This window comes from Hyla sarda, chromosome 12, assembly GCF_029499605.1.
Source record: "Hyla sarda isolate aHylSar1 chromosome 12, aHylSar1.hap1, whole genome shotgun sequence".
NCBI classification, from domain to species: Eukaryota; Metazoa; Chordata; class Amphibia; order Anura; family Hylidae; genus Hyla; species Hyla sarda.
This window is the reverse complement of record NC_079200.1, coordinates 27,961,857-27,978,544: the sequence shown is the minus strand read 5'-3', so window position 1 is coordinate 27,978,544 and position 16,688 is coordinate 27,961,857. Positions and strand designations below refer to the sequence as shown.

At 43.5% G+C, this 16,688-nt stretch overlaps 1 long non-coding RNA gene across 1 annotated transcript; it reads right to left on the bottom strand.

Annotated features, from left to right (window-relative positions):
* Positions 1 to 5,255: 5,255 nt before the first annotated feature.
* On the bottom strand, positions 5,256 to 15,646 carry LOC130296804 (uncharacterized). The gene is made up of 3 exons (XR_008849292.1): positions 15,577 to 15,646; positions 10,346 to 10,406; positions 5,256 to 5,329 (listed from the first exon to the last, which is right to left on the bottom strand). It is a non-coding gene; the product is annotated as an uncharacterized LOC130296804 (long non-coding RNA).
* Positions 15,647 to 16,688: the final 1,042 nt, after the last annotated feature.

Below are 16,688 nucleotides of genomic sequence, written 5' to 3'. Positions count from 1 at the left end.
AGGACATCATCCTGCTGGAGAATATGCCAATTTTTATGTATCGCTGACCTAATTTTATTTTCCATAGGGCTGTACATGAAGGAAAACGTAAAATTTTTTGTTTGATTTTCTATATTTACTTTAGCACAGTCTTTATCATGTGTTTTATGTTTTTTATGCAACAATTGACTGCGAGGTATTTTCCTGACCTTAAATAGTGCCTCACTCAGGATGGATATAGGGTAGCCCCTCTCTTTAAGTCTGTCCCATAATTGTTTCGCCTGTATTTCAAATGTTTCAGTGGTGGTATTTATCCGTTTCAATCGGACAAATTGTCCGAAAGGAAGGGATTTTTTGACATGTTGAGAATGAAAGCTATCATATCTGAGTAAGGAATTCGTAGCTGTAATTTTTCTAAACCCCTCAATCTCCAAATAATCATTTTTAGCAACAAGTTTAGTGTCAAGAAATTCTATACTATTGGTGCCCACCACACTAGTAAAATGCATATTATAGTTATTATCGTTCATGTAGGCGACGAACTGGTGGAACTGGGCCGTACTACCCGACCAAATGACCAGCACGTCGTCGACATATCTCACATAGAGGGCCAGATATTTAAGAAAAGGGTTATTAGAAGAGAAGACCTTATCTTCCTCTAGGACCCCCAAAAAAATATTTGCGAAAGTAGGTGCCACGGGGGTCCCCATCGCAGTCCCAGATCGCTGGTTAAACCAGCGATTATTGAACTGGAAAGCATTATGGGATAATACAAACTGTAACATCTCACAAATGTAATCAATGTAAACAGGGCTATGATTTTCCGTTTGGTCTAGTCGACGTCGGACAGCCTCCACACCCGCACCCTGAGGAATGCGAGTGTAGAGGCTCTCCACGTCGATACTAGCCAAAATAAAATGTTCCTGCCACCCAAAATTTTCCAAAATTTGCAGTAAATGTTGAGTATCTTTTAAGTAAGCTGGTATAGTAAGTAGTAATGGGCGCAGGACCCAATCTAGGTATTGGGACAGGGGCTCAGTAACTGAGCCTCTGCCCGCAACAATAGGCCGACCTGGCGGTAATTGTGCATTTTTGTGAATTTTGGGTGTCCAGTACCAGTATGGCTTTTTTGGGGGAATAATGAAAAGTTTGTTAGCGAATCTCTCCGAAAAAATATTGTTTTCCACTCCCCTCCTAAGTAGTGATCTAGCACTCTCCTGGTAATGTGTGGTGGGGTCTTTTAATAATGCTGTATAAGTATTTAGATCACTTAACTGACGATTTGCCTCTTGTAGGTAATAATCTTTGGTCAAAAGTACAACATTGCCTCCCTTATCCGCAGGCTTCACTACTATTTCTGTGTTTTCAGATAGCCATTTTAGAGCACTCCTTTCTCCCCCCGTAAGGTTCGGGGTAGATTTAGGGTAAATAAGTGCTACGAAAAGCATACATTTAGGATCACAGAATATTGATATCCATGATTTTGTGACATGTAAATCTACCTATATTGTTTATGCATTAGTTTGCACATGCGGTTTTTACTATATTGGGAAGACCATAAGACCTTTGCATAAAAGAATTAGGGAACACTTTCGTTCACTCACTACTGGAAAAGGCTGCCCAAAAGTAATAGAACATATGAAATATAAACATAATAACAAAATTGAAGATTTAAAATTTCTAGGATTAAAAACAGTTGCACCCTTAAAATTTGGTGGAGATAGACACAAATTATTGTTACAAAAAGAATCAGAAATGATTATACTTACAGACGCCATAGGACCATTAGGATTAAACCTACGGGAGGATTTTAATGTATTCCCATAGTGCAGGTGATGTTGTTAGCATAGGATCCATGTTCACACCTAGCGTTTTTAATACGGTGCATTACCTCCGTAATTGTTACACAGGTCTAGGCGTTGTTATAGCTAATTAGTAAATACTAATGCTAGTCTCTCTATACCACACACTATATTTGTGCTTTTAACCCTGTAATGTCTAGTTTTCTATTTTTGTATTACTTGGTGTATGTATTTAAGGGGGAAGGGTTAATTGATGTCAGAGGTCACGTGTAAGCGCTCTGTGTAGCGCGAAACCGGTCGACTTACCTGTCGTTGTTGTTGCGTGGACCAGCGATCCCGAATAAAACTTCTTGCTGTTTCCGTGAGTGCCGTCTGCGTTCTCTTCTTTCAAGTCTTCTACGCTTATGCTTATGGCGGACTGAGCACCGGATTTGTGGCATTTGGACGTGAAGGTGCAGTGATCCAGTATACTCCGGCAGAATCGTGAGTGCGGCAGTGCCGACTTTTCTCCTTCTCCATGTGCCTGAACGTATATATATAGACCTATTCATATTTCCCGCAGAGAGCTTTGATTGGCCAGATGGTTCCAGCCAATCACAACTCTCTTTGGGAAATATGAATAGTGTTTATATATACGTCAGTACAGGGGACCATAGAAGAGCGTCCGGCCGCATCTATACATGATACAGGTGACTCACAGAGGGTGTTAGGAGGGACGCTTGCTGCGATCTGTCTATTAGTGCAGGTACTGCAGCTCCCAGTATGGAGATGAGAGTGCTCCATGTTGGGAGCAGTAGTTGCTGCAGTTAAGGACAGATCACAGTGGGTGTCACTCCTGACACGTGCTGCGATCATCCTTCATCCCTGAGATGCGGAGCGACTTTTTCCTGCGCTCCGCATCTCTGCTTTGTACTCCAGCCGGCCAGAGATGTGAATATAAATTCACATCACTGATTCATATTTCCCTCTTAGAGCGGTGACTGGCTGCCACCATCCGGCCAATCCCCACTCTGGGCGGAAAATATGAATGAGTGAGGTGAATTTCTATTAACATCACTTGCCGGCTGGAGTATAGCGCAGAGATGCAAGCACTGTATAGAGCCGCTCCGCATCTCTGCAATAGATAGGACAAACGCATCGGGTGTCAGGAGTTACACCAGGGGCGATCTGTCTATTAGTACAAGAACTACTACTCCCATCATGGAACAGTGTGTTCCATGCTTGGAGTAGTAGTACTACCTAAAAAATGTAAAAAAAAATTAAGAAAAAAAGTTAAAACACACACACTTTATTGAACACATTATTAAAATACATTACTAATAAAAATGTTAACAAAATTAACCCCTTAAGGACTCAGGGTTTTTCCGTTTTTGCACTTTCGTTTTTTCCTCCTTACCTTTTAAAAATCATAACCCTTTCAATTTTCCACCTAAAAATCCATATTATGGCTTATTTTTTGCGTCGCCAATTCTACTTTGCAGTGACATTAGTCATTTTACCCAAAAATGCACGGCGAAACGGAAACAAAAATCATTGTGCGACAAAATCGAAGAAAAAACGCCATTTTGTAACTTTTGGGGGCTTCCGTTTCTACGCAGTGCATATTTCGGTAAAAATTACACCTTATCATTATTCTGTAGGTCCATACGGTTAAAATGATACCCTACTTATATAGGTTTGATTTTGTCGCACTTCTGGAAAAAATCATAACTACATGCAGGAAAATTTATACGTTTAAAAATGTCATCTTTTGACCCCTATAACTTTTTTATTTTTCCACGTACAGGGCTGTATGAGGACTCATTTTTTGCGCCGTGATCTGAAGTTTTTATCAGTATGATTTTTGTTTTCATCGGACTTTTTGATCACTTTTTATTCATTTTTTAATGGTATAAAAGTGACCAAAATACGCTTTTTTGGACTTTGGAATTTTTTTGCGCGTACGCCATTGACCGTGCGGTTTAATTAATGATATATTTTTATAGTTCGGACATTTACGCACGCGGCGATACAACATATGTTTATTTTTATTTATTTTTACACTGTTTAATTTTTTTGTGGGAAAAGGGGGGTGATTCAAACTTTTATTAGGGAAGGGGTTAAATGACCTTTATTAACACTTTTTTTTTACATTTTTTTTGCAGTGTTATAGGTCCCATAGGGACCTATAACACTGCACACACTGAACTCTCATGCTGATCACACGCCTGTGATCAGTGTTATCGGCGCTTGACTGCTCCTGCCTGGATCTCAGGCACGGAGCAGTCATTCGCCGATCGGACACCGAGGAGGCAGGTAAGAGCCCTCCCGGTGTCCTGTCAGCTGTTCGGGATGCTGCGATTTCACCACGGCGGTCCCGAACAGCCCGACTGAGCAGCCGGGTCACTTTCACTTTCACTTTAGAAGCGGCGGTCAGCTTTGACCACCGCTTCTAAAGGGTTAATACCGCACATCGCCGCGATCGGCGATGTGTGGTATTAGCCGCGGGTCCCGGCCGTTGATGAGCGCCGGGACCGACGCGATATGATGCGGGATCGCGGCGCGATCCCGCTTCATATTGAGGGAGCCGGAGCAGGACGTAAATATACGTCCTGCATTGTTAAGGGGTTAATTATAAAAAATATATTATTTTTACATTTAAATGGCCCCTTTCTACATTTTTATTTTTGTCAGCTACCTTTTTAGGTCTCTCTGTCAGGTACATCTTTATCCATCGCTACTGCATCCTTTTTTTTTTTTGGGACCCAACAAATTTAGAAAAAATAGCAATTTTCAAAACGTAGGAAAAAGCTGTGGCAGTTTTTATGGCGTTTTTGCTGGCATTTTTTTTAGGTGTAAAAACAAGTGGAAACCTAGTCTTAAGGTTGTTTCAGACATTGGCCCTCATTTACTAAGAAAATCGGGTTGTAAGTCTATGTTGCTTTCTTACCCGACTGCTTTTTTCCCCTGGTATTTATTATTATGTCGCATCCTGTTTGTCGCACGTGGGTTTTGTTGGTTTTGGTTTCCAACTCCTCTGAGCTGTCAGGAAAAAATCCACAACAATTCAACAAATTCGGGTTGGAAACCTTTATAAATACGTGGGAAAGCTCAGAAATGTCGGGTTACGACCCTTTTTCGGGTTTGGGAGAATCCACATCGGGTCCGTCGGGAAAAAATGTCGCATCGTGTCGCAGACTGGCGCACATGTCACAGACAAAGATGCGCCAAAAAAAACCCGACAAAAGAGGTCGGGTTTAGAATAGTAAATGAGGGCCATTGTGTTTTTCTGGGTGTTTGAGCAACATTTTGTAGTGGTAACATGTTGTGTCCAGGTCCACAGTAAAATATAAAACGCTTTACTAATAATGTTTATTTTTTTTGTGGAGATTTTATTCCCATGTGAAGTATTTTTTGGGTCATTGGCAGTTTGAAAAAAAAATGCTCTTGGTGTGGCATTTTTTCATCCACTTTGTGGTGTTTTTCTCCTTTACACCTTTAGATTTTTTTTGTGTTGTCCTTTTTTGTCCCATGTTCTAAATGATCATGTGACTTGAACAGGAAAAACACTACAGAAAAAAATACACAACAAATTATTTTTTACAACAGAGTATTTAGAAAAATTGGCATAAAACTGCATGAAACACAAAACAAAAGGCATGGAGAAGGCCTAGCTGCCCAAAACTGCTTGATTTCACAACATTTTTGAAGCCTGCTGCTATGGACATGAAACTAATTCTGTTATAAGGGTTAAATGGACACTAACTCTGCAAACAACTTATGCTCATCTGAAAGTAGATATGCTCTTAAAGGGGTACTTCGGGTGGAATTTTTTTTTATTTTTTTTCAAATCAACTAGTACCAGAAAGTTAAAAGATTTATAAGTTACTTCTATGTAAAAATCTTAATCCTTCCAGTACTTAATTCATCCCTCTGTCTGTGTCAGGAACTGTACAAAGCAGGAGAGGTTTGCTATTGTAACGCCTGCGCTCCGGCCGGATACGCCGCGGGACTCGCCCGCATGCAAATCCCAGCCCGTCACTCACCTCCCTCAGCTTCCGCCTCTCCGTGTCCCTGCAACCCTGACGCGTGTGCCCCCGCCTCCTAGGGCGCGCGTGCCGGAGCTCTTACTCTTAAAAGGCCAGTGCTCAATTAATTAAGTGTCTGCACCTGCACCCAGTCCTTAAATATCAGCTCCTCCCTTGGTTCCCTGCCGGATCTTTAGTTGTCTATTGCCATTGTGAAAGTCCTGTGTTCCTGTAACTGTGTACCTGTTCCTTGCCCTGACCTACTGCCTTCTTGCCACGTCCTGCCAGTCATCTTCTGTGCCACGTCACCTACCATCTACCTGTGTGGACGAGTCGTGCCAGAGGTAGTGACCTGGGTGCCGACCACCGCAGCAACACCATCCCGCTTTGCAGCGGGCTCTGGTGAAAACCAGCGGCACCTTAGACTCCGCTCCCTGACACAGCTCACGTCATCATCCACACAGGCCCAGAGGATCCACCACCTGCCGTGACCCATTACAGTAAGATCCAGCGATGGATCCCGCTGGGGAGCCCTTGCCAGATGTCTCGGATCTTTCCACCCTCGTGGCCTGTCAGGTACAAAAACTGAATTTACTTACAGCCATGATGCAACAGATTCCTGCCATTCTGCAGCAACAACAGCAGCAGTCACCTGCTCCTGAGCCTCCTCCTGAGTCTGGGACCAAGCTTCGTTTGTCCTTGCCTTCAAACTGTGACGGAGATCCCAAGCTGTGTAGAGGCTTTGTGACACAGTGTTCTATCCATCTTGAACTCTTGGCGGATCTGTTCCTGACGGAGCATGCTAAAATGGCATTTGTGTTCAGTCTACTTTCTGGAAAAGCTTTGGCCTGGGCTACTCCTCTTTGGGATCATAGTGATCCGATCTCTTTGAACCTGTTGGCCTTCCTTGCAGAATTCCACAATGCATTTGAAGAACTCGCGCGAGCCTCCTCTGCCGAGACGGCTCTAATGAACCTATGCAAAGGGAACGCCTCCGTTGGCGACTACGCAGATCAGTTCCGCACTCTTGCTTGCTTGCTTGCGAGCCCTTGCGTGCCACCTTTAAAAAAGGACTTTCCTCTAGTATTGAGGATGCTCTTGCTGCACGAGATTCTCCGACCAACCTGAGCAAACTTATCCATCTAGCCACTCGAATTGATGTGCGTTTTGCCAAGAGGCAGGAGGAACTTCCCTTGGAAAAAAAACCTGCTGGAACATTACCTCGTCAGGCGTTCCAACATCCTTCCCTAATCTCTACTTTGCCTCTTGTCGAAGAGGCTATGGAAGTGGACCGTTTTCACTTAACGCTGCAGGAAAAATCCTATCGCCGCAATGAGAATTTTTGCCTATATTGTGCCAGTCCGGAGCACTTTTTCAAAGACTGTTCTATACGTCAACCACATCCGGGAGAACCCTCTTAACTTGGACCAGTAGGAGTGGCTTCCGTAGATGTCAATATTACCTCTCCTCGCTTGACCACCTCGGTCCAAGTATTTTTCTCTGTCAAGACGTCTTCATCGCTTCTGCTCTTTTGGATTCCGGTTCTGCTGGTAACACCATTTTCCAGTGTCTTGTCTTGCCAAGCCCTTCTACATCTCTTCTGTTAACCCCTTAACTACCAAGGACGTATATTTACGTCCTTGGCCGGCTCCCGCGATATAACGCGGGGTCACGCGGTGACCCCGCGTCATATCGGGTCGGCCCCGGCATGTATCTGATCAAAGTTGAACGCCGAATCTAAACCGAAAGTGAAAGCTGCCCGGCCGAAAGTGAAAGCAGCGGGGCTGATCGGGACTACCGCAGTGAAAATGCGGTGTCCCGATCAGCTGGGACACGAGCGGAGGTCCTTTTACCTGCCTCCGGCGTGTCCCCTCGGCGATTGATTGCTCCAAGCCTGAGATTCAGGCTTGAGCAATCGACCGCCGATAACGCTGATCATTGCAAAGCTATGGCTTTGCAGTGAACAGTGCTGGCAATCAGTGTGTGCAGTGTTAGAGGTCCCTATGGGAGCTATAACAGTGCAAAAATAAGTGTAAAAAAAAGTTAATAAATGTGATTTAACCCTTTCCTTAATAAAAGTTCAAATCACCCCCCTTTTCCCATAAAAAAAAAACATCATGTAAATAAAAATAAATATAAACATATGTGGTATCGCCGCGTGTGTAAATGTCCAAACTATAAAAATATATAATTAATTAAACTGCACAGTCAATGGCGTACGCGCAAAAAAATTCCAAAGTCCAAAATAACGTATTTTTTGTCGCTTTTTATATCATGAAAAAATTAATAAAAAGCGATCAAAAAGTCAGATCAATACAAAAATGGTACCTCTAAAAACTTCAGATCACGGCGCAAAAAATGAGCCCTCATATCGCCCCATATGCAGAAAAATGAAAAAGTTATATGGGTCAGAATATGACAATTTTAAACATATAAATTTTCCTGCATGTAGTTATGATTTTTTACAGAAGTACAACAAAAGCAAACCTATATAAGTAGGGTATCATTTTATTCGTATGGACCTGCAGAATAAATATAAGGTGTCATGTTTACCGAAAAATGTACTGGGTAGAAACGGAAGCCCCCAAAAGTTACAAAATGGCTTTTTTTCTTCAATTTCATTGCACAATGATTTTTTTTTCCATTTCGCTGTAGATTTTAGGGTAAAATGACTGATGTCACTGCAAAGTAGAATTGGTGGCGCAAAAAATAAGCCATCATATGGATTTTTAGGTGCAAAATTGAAAGGGTTATGATTTTTAAAAGGTGAGGAGGAAAAAACGAAAGTGCAAAAACGGAAAAACCCGTGGTCCTTAAGGGGTTAATGGACAAAATTTGAACTGTAAGGTGCAATTTTGCACTGAACCTCTCGTCATGCAAGTAGGAAATTTGCATAAGGAAAAAATGTAGTTCTATGTGCTACCACATTGTACTTCGGAGCTTCTTCTTGGTCTTCCTTGACTTCAACGTCATTCTCCACAACTTGACTGGGAATATGGTGTAATCACTTGTTGAGGACAATATTGCCAAGATCACTGTCTTGTTCCTCCTGTGATACCTTCTGTGCCTGTTAAACTTAGACATAAAGTCTTGAGTTGCTGACATTCTTCCTTGCCGGTTGGTCACCTTAGAAGACAGAAGACTCCACGACAGAAGCCTGCAAGTTCCTTACAACCTTTGCCCATTCCAGACACCCCCTGGTCTCATGTAGTGGGGAACTCTTTGAGTTCCAAAGGGGAGACCAAAAGGGGGGGGGGTACTGTAACGCCTGCGCTCCGGCTGGACACGCCAGCCGTGAGCGCTCGTTGCCTATGTCCCTGCTGTTGGCGGAGCTGAGATTGCGCCCGCATGCGAATCCCAGCCCGTCGCTCACCTCCCTCAGCTTCCGCCTCTCCGTGTCTCTGCAGCCCCGGCATGCGTGCCCCCGCCTCCTAGGCCACGCACGTGCCGGAGCTCTTACTCTTAAAAGGCCAGTGCTCAATTAAGTGTCTGCACCTGCACCCAGTGCTTAAATATCGGCTCCTCCCTTGGTTCCCTGCCGGATCTTTGGTTGTCCATTGCCATTGTGAAAGTATTCCTGTAACTGTGTATCTGTTCCTTGCTACCTTACCTACGCTACACCTGTGTTACCTGCCCTGACCTACTGCCTTCTTGCCACGTCCTGTCAGTCACCTTCTGTGCCACGCCACCTCCCAGCTACCTGTGTGGACGAGTCGTGTCAGGGGTAGCGACCTGGGTGCCGCCTGCCGCAGCAAGACCATCCCGCTTTCCAGCGGGCTCTGGGGAAAACCAGCGGCACCTTAGACTCCGCTCCCTGGCACGGCTTACCTCATCATCCACACAGGCCCAGAGGATCCCCCACCTGCCGTGACCCATTACAGCTATGGGGATTTGCTTGTACTCTGGACAGTTCCTGACACGGACAAAGGTTTCAGCAGAGAGCACTGTGGTCAGACTGAAAAGAACTAAACAACTTCCTCTGAAGCATACAGCAGCTGATAAGTATTGGAAGGGTTAAGATTTTTAAATAGAAGTAATTTACAAATCTGTTTAACTTTCTGCCACCAGTTGATTTAAAAAAAAATATATATATATATAAAAGTGTTTTCCACCAAAATACCCCTTTAAGAATAAATGTCTAAAGTTTCAGCAACTAGGGTTATCACCTCAACTGAATTTGTAGTTATCTGCCTGTTGACAAGCTCAGTTTGTCTCTAGTTACAGAGACACCAAGACAGAATACAAGTTGGGATGTGGCATAGCTTGTGCTATGTGCAGGAAAGGGGGGAAATCCAGGTGGTGTGAATACAAGCTGAGCCTCTCTACCTCCTGCAGAGAGTGTATACTGTTGCAGAGAGTTAAATCAAGCTTTCCCTCTTATCTTTCACCACCCATATTCTGGGCAACTGTCACTTGTGTATTATGTCATCATCATCATCAACGACAGTTCACTGCTCAGAGTAGGGCTGCTTTTGCGATTTAACACATTTGTTGTTAAGTGCACTTTCTACAGCACTATATCATAGCACAGCAGAAAAGAGTAGGTGAGGTACCTACCTCATATGGAACGAGCTCAGCTCTTGAACCTGCTCCATAGTTCCTACACCTGACATATAATCTACATAATACATAATATAGGAAAGGGGTTAATACTCTGCCCTGTTGTTGAGTCCTGAAATAGTCACATAACATATAAACATTCAATACATGTAATGACATAAAACTCCTTCCCCTGGTGCATCTATGCATAGGCCGACCATTTGTTCATCCATATACAGAGGTCAATAAGTCTCCATTTAGAGTCCAATGTTTGCACACATATACCAGCTGGTCTTGTGACTAACAGTATGGATGACGTGGTAAAATGTTCCATCACATACCAAAAATGATGACATGACATCAACCATAGACATTGTGGAGAGTACTCATTGTGTACTCACACCATACTTGCGTAAGCCGACATAAAATATTTTTCAACTGTATGTTGTTTCTAAAAACAGAAAACAACTAATAAAACATAAAAAGAAAAAAATCAAGACCTTCTTAAGAGGGGTTTAAAAACTTTATTTCAACCATAGACATTGTGGAGAGTATTCATTTTGTACTCACACTGTACTTACATAAGCCGATTAACATATTATTCAACTGTACAGTGGTCCCTCAAGTTACAATATTAATCAGTTCCAGGATGACCATTGTATGTTGAAACCATTGTATGCTGAGACCATAACTCTATGGAAACCTGGTAATTGGTTCTGAAGCCCCAAAATGTCATCCAAAATAGGAAAAAGTGAAGATTAAAGAAAAATAAGTTGATAACTAATATAGATAAAGCAAATCCTTACATATAAAAGTAATAAAGATCTGCTGGGAGCTGTAATCACTGTCTATGTAGAGGACAGAAGCTTCTTCAGGGTCCTGTACAGTACACAGTGTCCTAAAAAAGTAAAATGGAGCCACCCCCACCTGGAGCAGCTATCCCTGGCACAGGTAAAGAGTAGTACAGAACATGTAATACCTCCCTGTACTGTAGGGGGCTCTACCAGACAGCCAGTCAGTGCATGCACTTCAGTAATACAGGGGTTTTACCAGTAAAATGCCCATTCTGATTTGTCAGATCTTCCAGCCATTGACATGTTTTGCTGTATCTGGACTGTCCATAACATTGTATGTTGAGTCTGGTTTCAAGTTACAATGGTCCAGAAAAGACCATTGTATGTTGAAATTATTGAATGTTGATGCCATTGTAAGTTGAGGGATCACTGTATGCTGTGCCTCAAAACAGAACACAACTAATAAAACATAAAAAAAATCAGGACCTTCTTAAGGAGGGTACTAAGGTTTATAAAAACGTATTTCCTACAGGGGTTCATTTAGTGACTGAGACGGGACACCACTCCTGCCAGTGTCAGAGTGGGCAGTCACTGCCAAGACTAGAACATTTCGGAGAGTAGGGGCCAGAGCGCTCAATGAAAAGAAATTGTGCCCTGTTCATTAGATTGTGGGGGTCCCAGCAGTTGGACCCCCGCAATCAAGCACTTATCCCCTATCCTGTGAAAAGAGGATTCATTTTATTAAAGTGTACCTGTCTTTAGAAAAAACTTTCGACATGTCCTTGCGACATCTCAAAAAGGTTTGATCGGCAGGGTCTGAGTGGTTAAAGGGGTTATCCAGGAAAAAACTTTGTTTTATATATCAACTGGCTCCAGAAAGTTAAACAGATTTGTAAATTACTTCTATTAAAAAATCTTAATCCTTTCAGTACTTATGAGCTTCTGAAGTTAAGGTTGTTCTTTTCTGTCTAAGTGCTTTCTGATGACACGTCTCTCAGGAACCGCCCAGTTTAGAAGCAAATCCCCATAGAAAACCTCTTCTAAACTGGGCGGTTCCCAGTGTCATCAGAGAGCATTTAGACAGAAAAGAACAACCTTAACTTCAGAAGCTCATAAGTACTGAAAGGATTAAGATTTTTTAATAGAAGTAATTTTCAAATCTGTTTAACTTTCTGGAGCCAGTTGATATATATAATAAAAAAGTTTTTTCCTCGATAACCCCTTTAACCCCTTCCCGACCTATGACATACCTGTACGTCATGGGTGGCAAGGTGTTCCCGACCCATGACATACAGGTACGTCATGGACATTACTGCCGCTACTCGCGGCATCCCGCAGCGCCCGGAAAGATGGTGGCTATCACTGATAGCCAGCCATCTTACCGTGCGACCACGGGGGGTTTCGTCCCCCACCCCCCCCAGCGATCGCTGCTATCAGCTGGTCAAATCTGACTAGCTGATAGCAGCGTTTCGCTATCAGAATACTTAGCAGCGCGGTGTGTGAGTCCGGATCACGGGGATCGGGGGACACACCGCTCTGCTAAGTGTCCCTGATCCGTCCCCCGGCGTCACTTACCCGTCCGAGCGGTGTCCCGAGCGGTCCCGGCGGTCCCGGCGTCCTCCATGCGGTTCCGGCTGCGCTGCGTCCCGGAGGTGAGTTTCCGGCAGCAGTGCGGCATCTTCATTGGCAGCAGTGAGATCGCCGTAAAGCGATCTCACTGCTGCCTCTGAGAGTTTCAAAACTGCAACTCCCAGCATGCCCAGACAGCCTTTGGCTTTCTGGGCATGCTGGGAGTTGTAGTTTTGCAACATCTGGAGGTCCACAGTTTGGAGACCACTGTATAATGGTCTCCAATCTGTGCTCTTCCAAATGTTGCAAAACTACAAATCTCAGCATGCTCAGTCTGTCCAGGCATGCTGGGAGTTGTAGTTCTCTAACATCTGGAAGAGCACAGATTGGAGACCATTATACAGTGGTCTCCAAACTGTGGACCTCCAGATGTTGCAAAACTACAACTCCCAGCATGCCCAGACTGCCCAAGCATGCTGGAAGTTGTAGTTCGGCAACATCTGATCCTTCAGATATTGCTGAACTACAACTTCCAGCATGCCTTGGCAGTCTGGGCATGCTGGGAGTTGTAGTTTTGCAACAACTGGAGGCACACTAGTTGGGAAACATTGTCCGTTTCCTACCTCAGTGCCTCCAGCTGTTGCAATTGTTGCAAAACTATAACTCCCAGCATGCACTGACAGACCATGCATGCTGGGAGCTGTAGTTTTGCAACAGCTGGAGGCACACTGGTTTGGAAACACTAAGTTTGGTTGCAAAACACTTGAAAGTTTATTACTTAACTTAGTGTTTCCAAACCAGTGTTCCTCCAGCTGTTGCAAAACTACAACTCCCAGCATGCACGGACAGCCAAAGGGCATGCTCGGAGTTTGCAACAGCTGGATGTTTGCCCCCTCCCCCCAATGTGAATGTACAGGGTACAATCACATGGGCGGAGGTTTACAGTGAGTGCTGCAAGTTTGAGATGGCGCAAATTTTGCGCAAAGTGGGCGCAAAGTGCTCTGGGGGCGCACAACAAGGCCCAGAAGGGAGAGTGCACCATGTACATTTGAGGCGATTTGCACAGGGGTGGCTGATTGTTACAGCAGTTCTGACAAACGCAAAACAATAAATATCCACATGTGACCCCATTTTGGAAACTACACCCCTCACGGAATGTAATAAGGGGTGCAGTGAGCATTTACACCCCACTGGTGTATGACAGATTTTTGGAACAGTGGTCTGTGAAAATGAAAAATAAAATTTTTGATTTGCACAGTCCACTGTTTCAAATATCTGTCAAACGCCAGTGGGGTGTAAATGCTCACTGCACCGCTTATTAAATTCCATGAGGGGTATAGTTTCCAAAATGGGGTCACATGTGGGGGGGTCCACTGTTCTGGCACCATAGGGGCTTCCTAAATGGAACATGCCCCCCAAAAACCCTTTCAGAAAAACTCACTCTCCAAAATCCCATTGTCGCTCCTTCCCTTCTGAGCCCTCTACTGCGCCCGCCGAACAATTTACATACGCATATGAGGTATTTCCTTACTCAAGAGAAATTGGGTTACCAAATTTAGGGTGATTTCTCTCCTTTTACCCCTTGTAAAAATAAAAAAATTGGGTCTACAAGAAAATGCGAGTGTAAAAAATGAAGATTTAGAATTTTCTCCTTCACTTTGCTGCTATTCCTGTGAAACACCTAAAGGGTTAAAACACTTACTGAATGTCATTTTGAATACTTTTGGGGGTGCAGTTTTTATAATGGGGTCATTTATGGGGTATTTCTAATATGAAGATCCTTAAAATCCACTTCCAACCTGAACTGGGCCCTGAAAAATTACGATTTTGAAAATCTTGAGAAAAATTTGAAAATTGCTGCGGAACTTTGAAGCCCTCTGGTGTCTTCCAAAAGTAAAAACTTGTCAATTTTTTAATGCAAACACAAAGTAGACATATTGTATATGTGAATCAATATGTAATTTATTTGGAATATCCATTTTCCTTTCAATGGACTCCAGTTCTGCTGAACTGGACCTAAATCACCATTTCATTCTATGGTAATCTAGGTCTGGTTCTTTGGGTGGTCTAGGTACTGGGGCCATAATATCCACGCTGCGCTGCAGCTACATCTATTCATGAGGAAGCTAAGCAATATGCCCACCAAGGAAATAAATACATATATAGGAGTTAAAATGGTGGCAAACCACCACAACAGCACTGCAACAGTACAGGAACACATACACACATTGGTTCAAGTTGTGAACAAAGCCAGAATAGACGGCAACTCAAGATCATGCTTTTCTCTTATGGATTTAAAAAACAAACAAAACAGAACAATCAGAAATGCTTTCTAAAGAGAATTTCCCTTTCTTTGCCATATCTGTTTTTGTGGTAGCTAAGTGACTTTATTACTATTTTAGCGTAACATTCACCTGTCCCACACTCTTGGGTGCTGAACGTAACTAGTTGGGCTAGCTCAATACCACATAAAAAATGTAAATCTTAATCTTTACGTAAACCTCTACACAATGGAGTTGCTAAAAATTGTTCCTGACATTAAAGTTAGTGCAAAAAAATTAGAAAATTTGGCATAAACAATGGGATACCATGTCATGTCCAGCATTTCTTTCGGTGGCCATGTACCTTCAAAAGCTGATGGCCAAACTTTTGTTCAGCTGACAAATTTGGCGTTCTGCAATAAGGGTAAGAGGGTAACCTGCTGCCAGACAGCTCTGACAGCGGCTCATCCTTCTGAGATCGCAAGAGTTGGGTAGTTGAAATCCAACATGCCCGATCCTTCTCTTCACTAACATCATCTGACAGGGAAGACTCAGGATTCCCCCATAAACTTTAGATAGATAGCCAGTCCCACCAAAGTTAGCAAGTTTGAAGAACATTTGTCACCTTAAGGATCTATTCACAGGGAAGAATTTCCACTTGCGGAATTCCGCCTCACATTAAAGCCCATAGGGGGAGATTTATCAAAACCTGTCCAGAGGGAAAGTTGCCCAGTTGCCCATAGCAACTAATCAGATCGCTTCTTTCATTTTCAAAGAGGCCTGTGAAAAATGAAAGAAGCGATCTGATTGGTTGCTATGGGCAACTCAGTAACTTTTCCTCTGGACAGGTTTTGATAAATCTCCCCCATAGACTTCTATGGGATTCCGCACTCCCATTCCTACTTCTGAATTTCTGCTTGCGGAATTCCGCAAACGGAAATTCAGAAGTGTGACTGGGAGTGCGGAATCCCATAGAAGTCTGTGGGCTTTAATTTGAGGCGGAATTGTGCAAGCAGAAATTCTGCCCTGTGAATAGACCCTTAAGGTGACAGATGTACATCAAACAAGCCACTTGTCATGTTCCTCTTGCCCTAAACTCTTTATATCACTTTTACGGAAAGCCTCTACTGTGCCACTATCTCTTTGTTTGACAAAATTTGAAAGATTTACAGCGTGGAAGAATTATCCGTAATATCCTGCAGAGCTCATGACTTGTTTGTTAAGATTTGGTTTCCATGACAACAGTTCCGAACCTCATCGACCTGCTACTCTGCAATGACATCCTTGGCCTTCTAGTTCCTGCATATAGGCGATAACAATTACCATTGTCTACTTCACCACATGAATCCTACATCAATCTTAACTGACCCCTGTAATGTAGCCCAATAAGGGCATACTCCTTACTGTGCTATGTCCTAACATACCTTTATTGTCCTGGAGGCGGGGCCAGCAGGTGATCTGACACGCCTCTCTCGCTGACCAGCTTTTGGTTGACACACACAACTACCTTGCTGGCAGCAGCCCTGTGTGTGCAGTCTGCGCATGCGCCAGTACTGTGGTTTCTGGCACACACATAGTAAAGCTTTGACTCCTGTCGGACGTCTTTGGAGGCCGTTTCTGGCCCATAAAAGTCAATTATTAGAGTGAGCTGCTATCTGGTGGCAATAATAGGGTTCCGGTCAACAGGAGTTAAGCTTCACTGCACGTGTGCCAGAAAGAACAGTACTGGCGCATGTG